This window comes from Oncorhynchus masou, unplaced genomic scaffold, assembly GCF_036934945.1.
Source record: "Oncorhynchus masou masou isolate Uvic2021 unplaced genomic scaffold, UVic_Omas_1.1 unplaced_scaffold_1104, whole genome shotgun sequence".
NCBI lineage: Eukaryota > Metazoa > Chordata > Actinopteri > Salmoniformes > Salmonidae > Oncorhynchus > Oncorhynchus masou.
In genome coordinates, this window is record NW_027000763.1 from 86512 (window position 1) to 100423 (window position 13912).

Genomic DNA, 13912 nt, shown 5'->3' on the forward strand with positions numbered 1-13912 from the left:
ACATTGCCAATGATAGCATCACTATAACTTTTTATTGGATTAATGTTGTAATATGAAATGACAAGGTCAACTTACCATCTCATTGACAGCTTCAGAGGTCAGGTGGTCATCCACCACACAGACAGGCAGGTCTAGAGACTGGGACAAGGCTCTATGGTCATAACCAGGAGAGAATGGAAACAACATCAGAGCAGTCCCAATGGCAGAATCTAACCACTGTCTTCATGTCAAAGACTCACTCACTCATTTGCTTTGTCAAACCTACCCCTTAGAATGACTTCAATATTAACACTAAATATATTTTGTTATTAAGAGATCTCTCAATAATAATTCTCACAATAGCATATTGGTGGTAGTCAGTGACATATTAAAGCTAAGCAGGGCTGGGTATCATTAAAACCCTGGATGGGGTTCGATCCCGGGCTGAGGTGCTGCCTATTTTTTTTTTCTCTGAAAGTTTATATAATGTTAAAAATCTGACATGTTTTCAAAGGTACAAATTCAACCTATTTAATAACAAGGTTTGGCTATGCTGAATTTAGTTTACAATGATGATGATATCATGCTGTGGTTGAAATTTCACCCTCAAAACAACAGTTAGGCCTATACCCCATCATATCCACTACAAGAGTAACCCAGGATTAAACCCCAGCACACACACACTTTATATTTTACCAATATATATGCAGCCCACCAGCCCCAAAGCATGAACATGTTTTATTGCTACAAAATGTGGATTAAGAGAAGCAAAATGATCCTTTTCGCTAGTTTCATCTAAATGGAAGGGCAACATGTCATTGACAAACTTTGACATATCTGCTTTCACCGGGATTTAAAAACCCAGGCTTTCCTCAAATGTTTACCTCAGCCAGTCTAGAACCCAGGTGTGTCTGCAAAACACATGCACTCCTCCATAAGGTTCATGGCTTGCCAATTGTTTTATCCCAGTACAAGAGGGGCAACTGGATTCAGGATTAAACACAAGCAGTCTTTAAGGTATATCTTATTACAGTTTAGGCCTACCTTATTATTTTATTCCATCTGGCAATATCATTTTCAGGAATGAAATCATCTGCTTTGTTGCTAGTATTATTATTAACTGTAGGAAAATACAGCTGTAGAGTACAAGAATCAGCTACTTTCTGAAGGGCAGCCAAGCTCATAAGCACTTTAGAACCAACAGACAATTATGACAACATTGGAACGCATAAATATGTCACAAACGCCTTGTGGTCAAAAGCATGACGACACATTGTATCTCAGTAAAGCAGGCATGCAGAACGAGATCGCCCCACCAAGCCAGATAGTAGAGGGGTACAACAACGCCGGGACACAGAGGCATAGCTCATACAATTATATTTTGTTCCAGTCAATGACAATACATGTTGAAAAATTAACACCTGAGTCAAATATATGGCATCGCATGCTTGTGCAAAGATACCTTGCATGAATTTTTTAAATAATCCGGTGACCACTAGATGGCCTCGTATATCCACATTTAGATCAACTGTTCTTGATTTTTCATCAGTACTGTGAATGGCAAGCCCACTGAATCTTGTTTAATAATCTTTATACTCAACAGGTAGAGGCCTCGGTACTTCAAATCAGTGCTTAATTTGAGCCAGAACAGGATCCGGCACCTTTTCGTTCTGGACTGCTTTGTTCCGGAACCTATTTGGCCGAATCCGGTACCTCTCGTGTCATGAAAAATCATTTTCACTTTTTGCTATGTAACAATTATAATAAAACGATCAAAGTTCATTCGAGTTGCCTCTTCGTCAATTATCCTGCCCCCTCATCTCTCCAGAGTTGCACTTCATCATTTGTTTCCTTAAAGAATCATAGCTGCATGAAGGGTTCTGTAGGAATTTTGTAAAGTTACGGAATTACTGCTGTCTGTTCAGAAATAAATTATATCATTCATAATAGCCCAATACGTCATGAGAAGCCCTATAATTTAGCTACAGAGGACCAATAGCTTCTTTTTTTAAATAGCCGAGCTGCGGATTGTAGCCCAATAACAAAGAATAGCCTACAGTCGGGAACGCGAGGCAAATCTGTCAGTGAAAAAACAGCACGCAGACAAAACAGGCCTTTTGCCATATTTCAAATACAATCGAGGGAAAACACAGGTTGAAAAGCAATGACTCTTGCTGAAAAGATAAGAGTATGCTGTAGACTACCAAAATATTTGATTAAGTTCCCAAACATTGTTTTACAAAACAGAGAGAGGGAGAGATAGGCTTTTGACACGAGCCCTGCACAACTAACGTGCTGTTTCCCATTTAACAACAGAAATAAATGCTCAACTGGGACCACTGGCCGAAGTGATTTATATTGAGAAAACACAACACATGGAGAGTACATATACATCTGTTACACGTGCACCTTCTATAAGTGGCTCTACCCAAATGTGATGATATGCGTTCAATGCTCTATTATAATAGGTGATCTTTTTTCTCATGAGTTCTGGTACCACAGAACCCCCCCTCTTGCACCCACTCTTTGTTCTGGCACCTCCCAATTTACAAATTAAGCTCTGCTTCAAATTTTTATTTTACAAGGCAAGTCAGTTAAGAACAAATTCTTATTTTCAATAAAGGCCTAGGAACAGTGGGTTAACTGCCTGTTCAGGGGCAGAACGACAGATTTGTAGCTTGTGAGTTCAGGGATTTGAAATTGCAACCTTTCCGTTACTAGTGGTGTCGTGAAGCAGTGTGGCTTGGCTTGGCTGGGATGTGTTTCGGAGGACGCACGGCTCTTGGCTCTCGCCTCTCCCAAGTCCATTTGGGAGTTGTAGCAATGGGAAAAGACTGTAACTACCAATTGGATACCACTAAATTGAAAAAAAAAGAAGTCACCTTGGGGGTTTGTGGTATATGGCCAATATACCTCCTCGCTGCGTTGTGCCTAAGAACAGCCCTTGGCCGTGGTATATTGGCCATATACCACACCTCCTTGGGCCTTATTTCTTATTGTACACAATTGAACACTTTTACAATTATTGTATGGTAAACATTGACATCTGTCTGGGTGGAACACCCTCCATAATGGGTGTCTGTGTGGGACACCCTCCATTACGGCTCCATCAGTGTTGAGCCCTCTCACTCTGATTGTATGGGACACTCAATTACGGCTCCTTGTGTTTCCAATCTTCTTCCTCTGGCAGGATTACTTCCACGTGCAACTGTCAGACGACAAGCAGGTGAGGCACTTCCTGGAGCTGAGCTATGCTGGTGCCATCCTTCGGGACAGCTGGGTCCTGACAGACGTTGGCATCACCCCTAGCAGTGCCATCTGCTGCCTGCTGAAGGTACCAGCCGAACACCTAGCTGTTTCTACCCGTGCTTGAAAATGCATATCAAAGTGAGCTGGCTATTGCTTGAAACAGCTTCATACTATCATTAACATAAAGTGTTTCAGATATAGTGTGGTGATATATAGTATGGCGATATATAGCATGGTGATATATAGTGTGGTGATATATATTATGGTTAAATAGTATGGTTATATAGTATGATTATATAGAGTGTGGTAATATATAGTATGGTGATATAGTATGGTTATATAGTATGATTATATAGAGTATGGTTATATAGTATGATTATATAGTATGGTTAAATAGTATGATTAGGTGATTTAGTTAATTCAAACAGGTGCCATTAATACAGGTAACGAGTGGAGGACAGAGGAGCCTCTTACAGGTCTGTGAGAGCCAGAAATCTTGCTTGTTTGTAGGTGACCAAATACTTATTTTCCACCATAATTTGCAAATCAATTCATTAAAAATCCTACAATGTGATTTTTCTGGATTTTTTTTCTCATTTTGTCTGTCATAGTTGAAGTGTACCTATGATGAAAATTACAGGCCTCTCTCATCTTTTTAAGTGGGAGAACTTGCACAATTGGTGGCTGACTAAATACTTTTTTGCCCCACTGTATAGTGTGGTGGTATATAGTATGGTGATATATAGTATGTTGAGGTCACCCTGCTTGAGACTTAAAGTAATGTTGCCCTTGCTCAACCAAGACCATGGTTATGGTGGAGTGATTGGTTAGTAAGAACACTGCTTTATACTGAGACCATGGTTATGGTAGAGTGATTGGTTAGTAAGGACACTGCTTTATACCGAGACCATGGTTATGGTAGAGTGATTGGTTAGTAAGAACACTGCTTCGTGAGTGTGAAGTGTTGTTGTACAGAGGTCCCTGGGTACATGTCCAGAGCCAGACAGGGACAGAACTCACTCTGTTCCACAAAGTTCTGTGGAAGATTTGCTAACAGAGGAGAGTGGTTATGTATCTAAGTACAAATTTAACCATCAGAATAATGTTTATTTGTGTTCCTTACTCCTTACTTACACATCCCATCATTGACATAGTCAAAGCCAGACCTTCTGTCGGTCTCTCCTTCTTGCTGGTTGACTAGAGTGGAAATCTATAGTATTGTATGGTTGACCTGGGATAGAGCTGAAATGTGGCCCGATGTCGTGTTGCCTTTGTACCAAACACCCTTACAGTCATAAACCTTTTCCCCATGTAATCGCCTCGACCTCAGTCTGGTGTTCGCTAACAGTATGTCATGTCTTGTTATGTCTGTTCCTGTCCTTTCTCTTCACTCTGTCTCTCTCTGCTGGTCTTTTTAGGTTACCTTCTCTGTCTCTCATTCTTCAGCTGTTCTACATCTCCCCTAACTAGCTCATTCACTCTTTCACACCTGTTCTCTCTCCCCCTCTGATTAGGTCTCTATTTCTCTCTCTGTTCCTGCTACTTTCAGTGTCTGATTCTTGTTTGTGTTTTTGATGCCAGAAGCAAGCTGTCGTCTCGTTTGCTTCCACCTTGTCCTATCCTGTCGGAGTCTGCCTGGCAGGTGCATCCTGCACTATACTACGTTCTTTTTGTTCCATTGTCAACGTTGGAAGAGGATTTATGCCATTCCTGTTTTTCATTAAAGAACTCTGTTTTCTGTTAAAACCGCTTTTGGGTCTTCACTCAAGTACATAACAGAAGAATCAGACCAAGAATGGACCCAGCGGCCCGGACCCTTTTCACCCCGCCGTCGAGATCCAGGGAGCGATGCTAGGCAGACACGAGGAGGAATTGTCTGCTGCTCGACATGCCGTTGAGACCCTGGCCGTCCAAGTCTCCGACCTCACAAGACAGGTTCACCAACTCCACCTCGATCCACCGCCCACTTCCAGGGTTTCCGAGTCTCCGGAGCCCAGGATCAACAACCCGCCCTGTTACTCAGGGAGCCCACTGAGTGCCGCTCATTCCTCACTCAGTGTGATGTGGTGTTCTCTCTCCAGCCCAACACTTACTCCAGGAGCGCAGCCCGCATCGCCTACGTCATTTCTCTCCTCACCGGACGGGCGCGTGAGTGGGGCACGGCAATCTGGGAGGCGAGGGCTGAGTGTATTAACCAGTTTCAGGACTTTAAGGAGGAGATGATACGGGTTTTTGACCGTTCTGTTTTTGGGGAGGAGGCTTCCAGGGCCCTGTCTTCCCTATGTCAGGGGAATCGATCCATAACGGATTATTCTATTGAGTTTCGCACTCTCGCTGCCTCTAGTGACTGGAACGAGCCGGCTTTGCTCGCTCGTTTTCTGGAGGGTCTCCTCGTCGAGGTTAAGGATGAGATCCTCTCCAGGGAGGTTCCTTCCAGTCTGGACTCCTTAATAGCTCTCGCTATTCGCATAGAGCGACGGTTTGATCTTCGTCGCCGAGCACGTGGAAAGGAGTTCGCGTTCTCCGTTGCTCCCCTCTCCACATCACTGCCACCTGCCGCATCACTGCCACCCTCCCCGCCGGTTCTGATGCTGAGCCTATGCAGCTGGGGGGGTATCCGCATCTCGGCCAAGGAGAAGGAACGGAGAATCACCAATCGCCTCTGTCTCTACTGCGGCTCCGCTGGTCATTTTGTCACCTCATGTCCAGTAAAAGCCAGAGCTCATCAGTAAGAGGAGGGCTACTGGTGAGCGCAACTACTCAGGCCTCTCCTTCTGGATCACGCACTACCTTTCCGGTCCATCTCCGCTGGCCCGGTTCATCTGCTTCCTGCAGTGCCTTGATAGACTCTGGGGCGGAGGGCTGTTTTATGGACGAGACCTGGGCTCGGGAACATGATATTCCTCTCAGACAGTTAGGGGAGCCAACGGCCTTGTTCGCTTTAGATGGTAGTTCTCTCCCCAAGATTCAGCGTGAGACGCTGCCTTTAACCCTCACTGTCTCTGGTAATCATAGCGAAACCATTTCTTTTTTAATTTTTCGTTCACCTTTTACACCTGTTGTTTTGGGTCATCCCTGGCTAGTGCGCCATAACCCTTCTATTAATTGGTCTAGTAATACTATCCTATCCTGGAATGTTTCTTGTCATGTGACCTGTTTAATGTCTGCTATCCCTCCTGTTTCCTCTATCTCTTCTTCACAGGAGGAGCCTGGCGATTTGACAGGGGTGCCGGAGGAGTATCACGATCTGCGCACGGTGTTCAGTCGTTCCAAGGCCACTTCTCTCCCTCCACACCGGTCGTATGACTGTAGTATTGATCTCCTTCCGGGAACTACTCCCCCGGGGTAGATTATACTCTCTGTCGGCTCCCGAACGTAAGGCTCTCGAGGATTATTTGTCGGTTTCGCTCGACGCCGGTACCATAGTCTCCTCCTCCTCTCCCGCCGGAGCGGGGGTTTTTTTTGTTCAGAAGAAGGACGGGTCCCTGCGCCCATGCGTGGATTATCGAGGGCTGAATGACATAACAGTTAAGAATCGTTATCCGCTTCCTCTTATGTCTTCAGCCTTCGAGATCCTGCAGGGAGCCAGGTTTTTCACCAAATTGGACCTTCGTAACGCCTACCATCTCGTGCGCATCAGGGAGGGGGACGAGTGGAAGACGGCGTTTAACACTCCGTTAGGGCACTTTGAATACCGGGTTCTTCCTTTCGGCCTCGTTAACGCTCCAGCTGTCTTTCAGGCACTAGTTAACGACGTCCTGAGAGACATGCTGAACATTTTTGTTTTCGTTTACATGGACGATATCCTGATTTTTTCACCGTCTCTCTCGATTCATGTTCAGCACGTGCGACGCGTCCTCCAGCGCCTTTTGGAGAACTGTCTTTATGTGAAGGCTGAGAAGTGCACTTTTCATGCCGCCTCTGTCCCTTTTCTCGGTTCCGTTATTTCCGCTGAGGGCATTAAGATGGATCCCGCTAAGGTCCAGGCTGTCATTGATTGGCCCGTTCCTAAGTCACGCGTCGAGCTGCAGCGCTTTCTGGGCTTCGCTAATTTCTATCGTCGTTTCATCCGTAATTTCGGTCAGGTGGCAGCTCCCCTCACAGCCCTTACTTCTGTTAAGACGTGCTTTAAGTGGTCCGTTTCCGCCCAGGAGCTTTTGATCTTCTTAAGAATCGTTTTACATCCGCACCTATTCTTGTTACACCTGACATCTCTAGTCAGTTTGTTGTTGAGGTTGACGCGTCAGAGGTAGGCGTGGGAGCCATTCTTTCTCAGCGCTCTCTCTGACGGCAAGGTCCATCCTTGCGCGTTTTTCTCTCATCGCTTATCGCCGTCAGAACGTAACTATGATGTTGGTAATCGCGAACTGCTCGCCATCCGCTTAGCCCTAGGCGAATGGCGACAGTGGTTGGAGGGGCGACCGTTCCTTTTGTCGTTTGGACTGACCATAGGAACCTTGAGTACATCCGTTCAGCCAAACGACTTAATGCGCGTCAGGCTCGTTGGGCTCTGTTTTTCGCTCGTTTCGAGTTTGTTATTTCTTATCGTCCGGGCTCAAAGAACACCAAGCCTGATGCTTTATCTCGTCTCTTCAGTTCTTCTGAGGTCTCCACCGACCCGAGGGGATTCTCCCTGAAGGGCGTGTTGTCGGGTTGACTGTCTGGGGAATTGAGAGGCAGGTAAAGCAAGCACTCGCTCACACTCCGTCGCCGCGAGCTTGTCCTAGGAACCTTCTGTTCGTTCCTGTTCCTACTCGTCCGGCCGTTCTTCAGTGGGCCCACTCTGCCAAGTTAGCCGGCCACCCCGGCGTTCGGGGTACGCTCGCTTCCATTCGCCAGCGTTTCTGGTGGCCCACTCGGGAACGTGACGCGCGTCGATTTGTCGCCGCTTGTTCGGTCTGCGCGCAGACTAAATCTGGGAACTCTCCTCCTGCCGGCCGTCTCAGACCGCTTCCCATTCCCTCTCGACCGTGGTCTCACATCGCTTTAGATTTCATCACCGGACTGCCTTCATCAGCGGGGAAGACAGTTATTCTTACGGTTGTCGATAGATTCTCTAAGGCGGCTCATTTCATTCCTCTCGCTAAGCTCCCTTCTGCTAAGGAGACGGCTCAGATCATTATCGAGAATGTTTTCCGAATTCATGGCCTTCCGTCTGACGTCGTTTCCGACAGAGGCCCGCAGTTCACGTCTCAATTTTGGAGGGAGTTTTGCCGTTTGATTGGGGCTTCCGTCAGTCTCTCGTCCGGCTTTCATCCCCAGTCTAACGGTCAAGCCGAACGGGCCAATCAGACTGTTGGTCGCATTTTACGCAGTCTTTCTTTTCGTAACCCTGCGTCTTGGTCAGAACAGCTCCCTGGGCAGAGTACGCCCACAACTCGCTTCCCTCGTCTGCTACCGGTCTATCTCCTTTTCAGAGTAGCCTCGGGTACCAGCCTCCGCTGTTCTCATCTCAGCTCGCCGAGTCCTGCGTCCCCTCCGCTCAGGCTTTTGTCCAGCGTTGCGAGCGCACCTGGAAGGGGGTCAGGTCGGCACTTTGCCGTAATAGGGCGCAGACTGTGAGGGCCGCTAATAAGCGTAGGACCAAGAGTCCTAGATATTGTTGCGGTCAGAGAGTATGGCTCTCCACTCAGAACCTTCCCCTTAAGACAGCTTCTCGCAAGTTGGCCCCGCGGTTCATTGGTCCGTTCCGTATTTCCCAGGTCATTAATCCTGTCGCAGTGCGACTTCTTCTCCGCGCTATCTTCGTCGCGTTCACCCGGTCTTCCATGTCTCCTGTGTTAAGCCCGTTCTTCGCGCCCCGCTCGTCCCCCCCATCCTTGTCGAGGGCGCACCCATCTACAGGGTTCGTAGGATTTTGGACATGCGCCCTCGGGGCCGTGGTCATCAGTACCTAGTGGATTGGGAGGGGTACGGTCCTGAGGAGAGGAGTTGGGTTCCCTCTCGGGACGTGCTGGACCGTTCGCTGATCGATGATTTCCTCCGTTGCCGCCAGGTTTCCTCCTCGAGTGCGCCAGGAGGCGCTCGGTGAGTGGGGGGTACTGTCATGTCTTGTTATGTCTGTTCCTGTCCTTTCTCTTCACTCTGTCTCTCTCTGCTGGTCTTTTTAGGTTACCTTCTCTGTCTCTCATTCTTCAGCTGTTCTACATCTCCCCTAACTAGCTCATTCACTCTTTCACACCTGTTCTCTCTTCCCCCTCTGATTAGGTCTCTATTTCTCTCTCTGTTCCTGCTACTTTCAGTGTCTGATTCTTGTTTGTGTTTTTGATGCCAGAAGCAAGCTGTCGTCTCGTTTGCTTCCACCTTGTCCTATCCTGTCGGAGTCTGCCTGGCAGGTGCATCCTGCACTATACTACGTTCTTTTTGTTCCATTGTCAACGTTGGAAGAGGATTTATGCCATTCCTGTTTTTCATTAAAGAACTCTGTTTTCTGTTAAAACCGCTTTTGGGTCTTCACTCAAGTACATAACACAGTATCTGAAGAGTCTGCATACCCAGTGGTGTATAGTACAGTAGAGCACAGCAGACTACAGTAGAGCATAGCAGGCCGTATAGTAGGAGAAGAAGAGGCCCTTTGGGTTCATTGAAATACATATTCATAATATTTCTGTTAACAATTTAATTTTCACCCAGATTAGTGTTCAATTTAATCTGCACCCAGATTACTGTTGAATGTGATAGAACAAAACTCAGTACAGCACATGAATTAGAACATGTTGTTACAAATTTGAGCCAAGATATGGTGGTAGATTATAAGTTTAAATAGCATGGACCTTTGATTTGTCTCTGGATAGAAATTGCCCTTGGGCACAGATCTAGGATCAGTTTACTCTCACAAAATCCTAACCTTTACCATTAGCAGTACAAACACAAACCAGACCTAAGATCAGTGCAAAGGAGCCACTTCATCTTACCCCTGTAATTATATGACTCCTAACTTATATATACTGAGTGTACCAAACATTAGAAACACCTTCCTAATATTGAGTTGCACCCCGCCTTTTGCCATCAGAACAGCCTCAATTCGTTGGGGCATGGACTCTACAAGGTGTTTGAAAGCGTTCCCCAGGGATGCTGGCCCATGTTGACTCCAATGCTTCCAACAGTTGTGCCAAGTTGGCTGGATTTTCTTTGGGTGGTGGACCATTCATGATACACACAGGAAACTGTTGAGTGTGAAAAACCCCAGCAGCATTGCAGTTCTTGACACAAACCGGTGCACCTGGCACCTACTACCCCTTTCAAAGGCACTTAAATATTTTGTCTTGCCCATTCACCCTCTGAATGGCACACATACACAATCCATGCCTCAATTGTCTCAAGGCTTAAAATCCTTCTTTAACCTGTCCGCTCCCCTTCATCTACACTGCAGTGGATTTAACAAGTGACATCATTAAGGGATCATAGCTTTCACCTGGATTCACCTGGTCAGTCTTTGTCATGGAAAGAACAGGTGTTCATAATGTTTTGTTTACTCGGTGTATAAACACAACATAGGTATTTATGTAAAACAAGTGAATTTACTGTATGTCCATGGTCTTATACTTCAGCGGGTGCCGGTGGTGCGTGTGTTCAGTGCCGTGACGGGGAGACCCTCTCAGTCTTGGGCACTGTGTTTCTCCTGAGTACGTCTGTGGCCAGGCTCATGACCCTGGTGTCCCAGTAGTGTGGGCTTCCCGTCAGCTCCTTCAGACTGAGCTCTCCCACCGGCCTGCAACTCTACGACTGCAACCGGCTGCACGACTACGCCATTGACCTGGGTATGGCCTTCCTTGTGCAGTAGATCAATGGTCCTCTGGCTCAACACCTTATGGATGTAACACAGAGACAAATGGACTGTATGGAACACATTCTTGGTTCATGGCAACCAGGAGGACAACCTGCATGTGTCTCTGTCTCCCAGGGGCTACTCTACGGTTGGACACCTGGGATGGGTGGGCGGAGTTCCTTAGAGGCTGCTTCCTGGGACACAGACTGACCGTCCAATGACACCTGTCTTGGGAGAGACCTGTGATGAGGTCAGAATACACATCTACACACTGAACTGTATGATAGACTTACTATCAACAGTGATGGTACTGAACCTTTATATAGCTTACCATGATGGTACTGAACCTTTATATAGCTTACAATGATAGTACTGAGCCTTTATATAGCTTACAATGATTGTACTGACCCTGTATATAGCTTACAATGATAGCACTGACCCTGTATATAGCTTATATTCTCGTGTATTCTGAAACGTGTTATGCGTGTCATTGAGCCGGTGGGGGTTCACCCTTACCGTGAGTGGTGCCACCAGACGGCCCACCCCGACGTCGCCACCCCGACGTCGCCAAGTGTCCCGCTGTCGCCTCTTTATCGCCAACAGCGTTCTGACCCTTACCTGTCGGGATCCCCAGGGTCATGACCCCTGAGGATCGCCCTTCAGTAGGGCCACAGGGAGTGTGTGTGTCACCTGGCCACCAAGCTGTGCTCTGTGGTGGTCCTCCCAGGTATGGCCCTGCCCATGCGGACATACCTCCAGATAAAGGGCTGGGTGAGGCTGGGGCAGAGGAGGGCAGCATCCAGACACTGCATGGGCCTCAACAGGGCTCCGTTCAGGACCAAGGTGGGCGACACGGTCCTGGTGGACGGCTTCACCCTCCCCAAGATGTCCTCCAAGCCCAGGAGGGGTGAGGCCAAGGCGGGTATCAGGGTGATGTCCACAGCCTCTCGACGTTTGACCCCCATCAACTGCCCATCTCATGTATCCTGCACGCTCCGCGCCCTGGCATCCCAGGATAAACCTCTTCAACTACCGAAGCTCCACCCTGTGGCCACGAGTGATGAAAGGAAGAAGAGGGGATGTGGAGGGCATATTTACCCAATAAACTAAAGTAACAAATGATAAAACAGTTGAACTTGTCCGGTGGCCATTTGATTAATTGTTCAGCAGTCTTATGACTTGGGGTTAGAAGCTGTTATAGCTTTACCCTAACAAGTCCTGAAACAAATCATGAGCCAACTATCATGCTTAGAAGGTATATCGTGTCAGTCTTATTGGTTCACCCTAACAAGTTGTTTCAGTATGGGGAGAGGATAGAATGTAAGGGCGCTTCCTTAATGTATTGAGGCCATTACATATACAGTATTTCACAATGCTAGGACACAGATTTGGTCTCCTAACCTCTTGTTCTGGTTGATTGACTCTCTAACAGTGCCTTCACACAGAGACCATGGTTGCAGCAGCTGAATGTAGCGCGGACTCTGGCCAGGAGGAGTGCTCAGCACATTGGGTAGACACCAGGATCCTGGTCATCAGGCAGATTAAACTGAAACAAGGAGGGACAACCTGGAATTGTCCAAAAAGGAACTCTTATTTGAGTTTTTATTTTAATTTTTTACAGTGAACAAGATGAGACTTTGGAACGGATGATGCCTGAAACAATGCGGACGACTTAGAATTTTGTTCCTTTGGATGATGCTTATAGATATAGTCAGTACTGTGTTTGATTTGTGTGCAGAAAGTTTACAACGGCAGGCAGTGGATTCTCAGTCATTCCTATTCTCAAGTAACAAAAAACGTATCATGTTTCACTGGCTATTTGTAGTAGCCAAATGTGAATGGAATTATTATTCTAGAATCATTCAGTTGACTGAATGTGACTATGTGGTTGTGCTGTATGTGATTGTACTGAATGTGACTATGTGGTTGTGCTGTATGTGATTGTACTGAATGTGGTTGTACTGTACGTGATTGTAAGTGTTTGACATGGGTCTAATTGAGGCTCCAACCCCCCCCCCCACAAGCACACACACACACACAACACTATTTTTTTGTCCATAGAAACCCTCACTTGCTGATGAAGACTTGTAGTGGTTGAAATCAATGTAAAATACAGTATGAACACTGCTGCCTTAAAACTCTTTTATTAAGATGTGGATCATTATTGCTCATTTAAATGAGTCTGTGCAGTGTCAAAATAATACAAACTGTATTCCAGAGTATTTGACAAACTCTTTATTTACGATACAAAACTGACAACTACTGTAATGATGTGTTGGCACAGCATGTGTCATCATTCCCCTGCAGTGTGTGGATTTACACAGCAACATAGCAGACAGCTTAAATAGTTTATTTTTATTTAACCTTTTTTTCACTAGACAAGTCAGTTAAGAACAAATTCTTATTTACAATGATGGCCAAACCCGGACAACGCTGGGCCAATTATGCGGCACCCTATGGGACTCCCAATCACTTGGGAGTGGGAAGGATACCAAATCCAATATCACACACTTCTTCCTTAGTATTCTGAGTACTGTCAGATAGCTGTGAGAGCTATGAGTGGATCGTGGACCCATGCATAAATGATAACTTTGCTGTAACTCAGTGGGGCAAGTAGAACGTCCGGGTTAGTGTATGTGCATTATCTTGTCAGTTGATTGTCTTTGTCTCAAAGCCTTTCCATTTCTGGGGTATTGAAGAAGCTTCTGATCTCAACCTTCTTGACAGGTACAAAACACTTGGTTAGTGTATGTGTCTTATCCAATGGGTTGTCAGGTGAACGTTGAAGATGCTTCTTGGAGGTGAACTAATGATGTCATTGAATCGCTGTCATTGAGTTGCTCACTGGACAAGACAATTATTCACTGAAAATGAAATCTGTCTTTCATTTCACTTATGTTGATACTTGATTGGCTA

General features: G+C 46.3%; 1 pseudogene; it reads left to right on the forward strand.

Annotated features, from left to right (window-relative positions):
* Positions 1 to 3061: 3061 nt before the first annotated feature.
* Positions 3062 to 12106, forward strand: LOC135529138 (protein ANKUB1-like; annotated as a pseudogene).
* The last annotated feature ends 1806 nt before the right edge of the window (positions 12107 to 13912 follow it).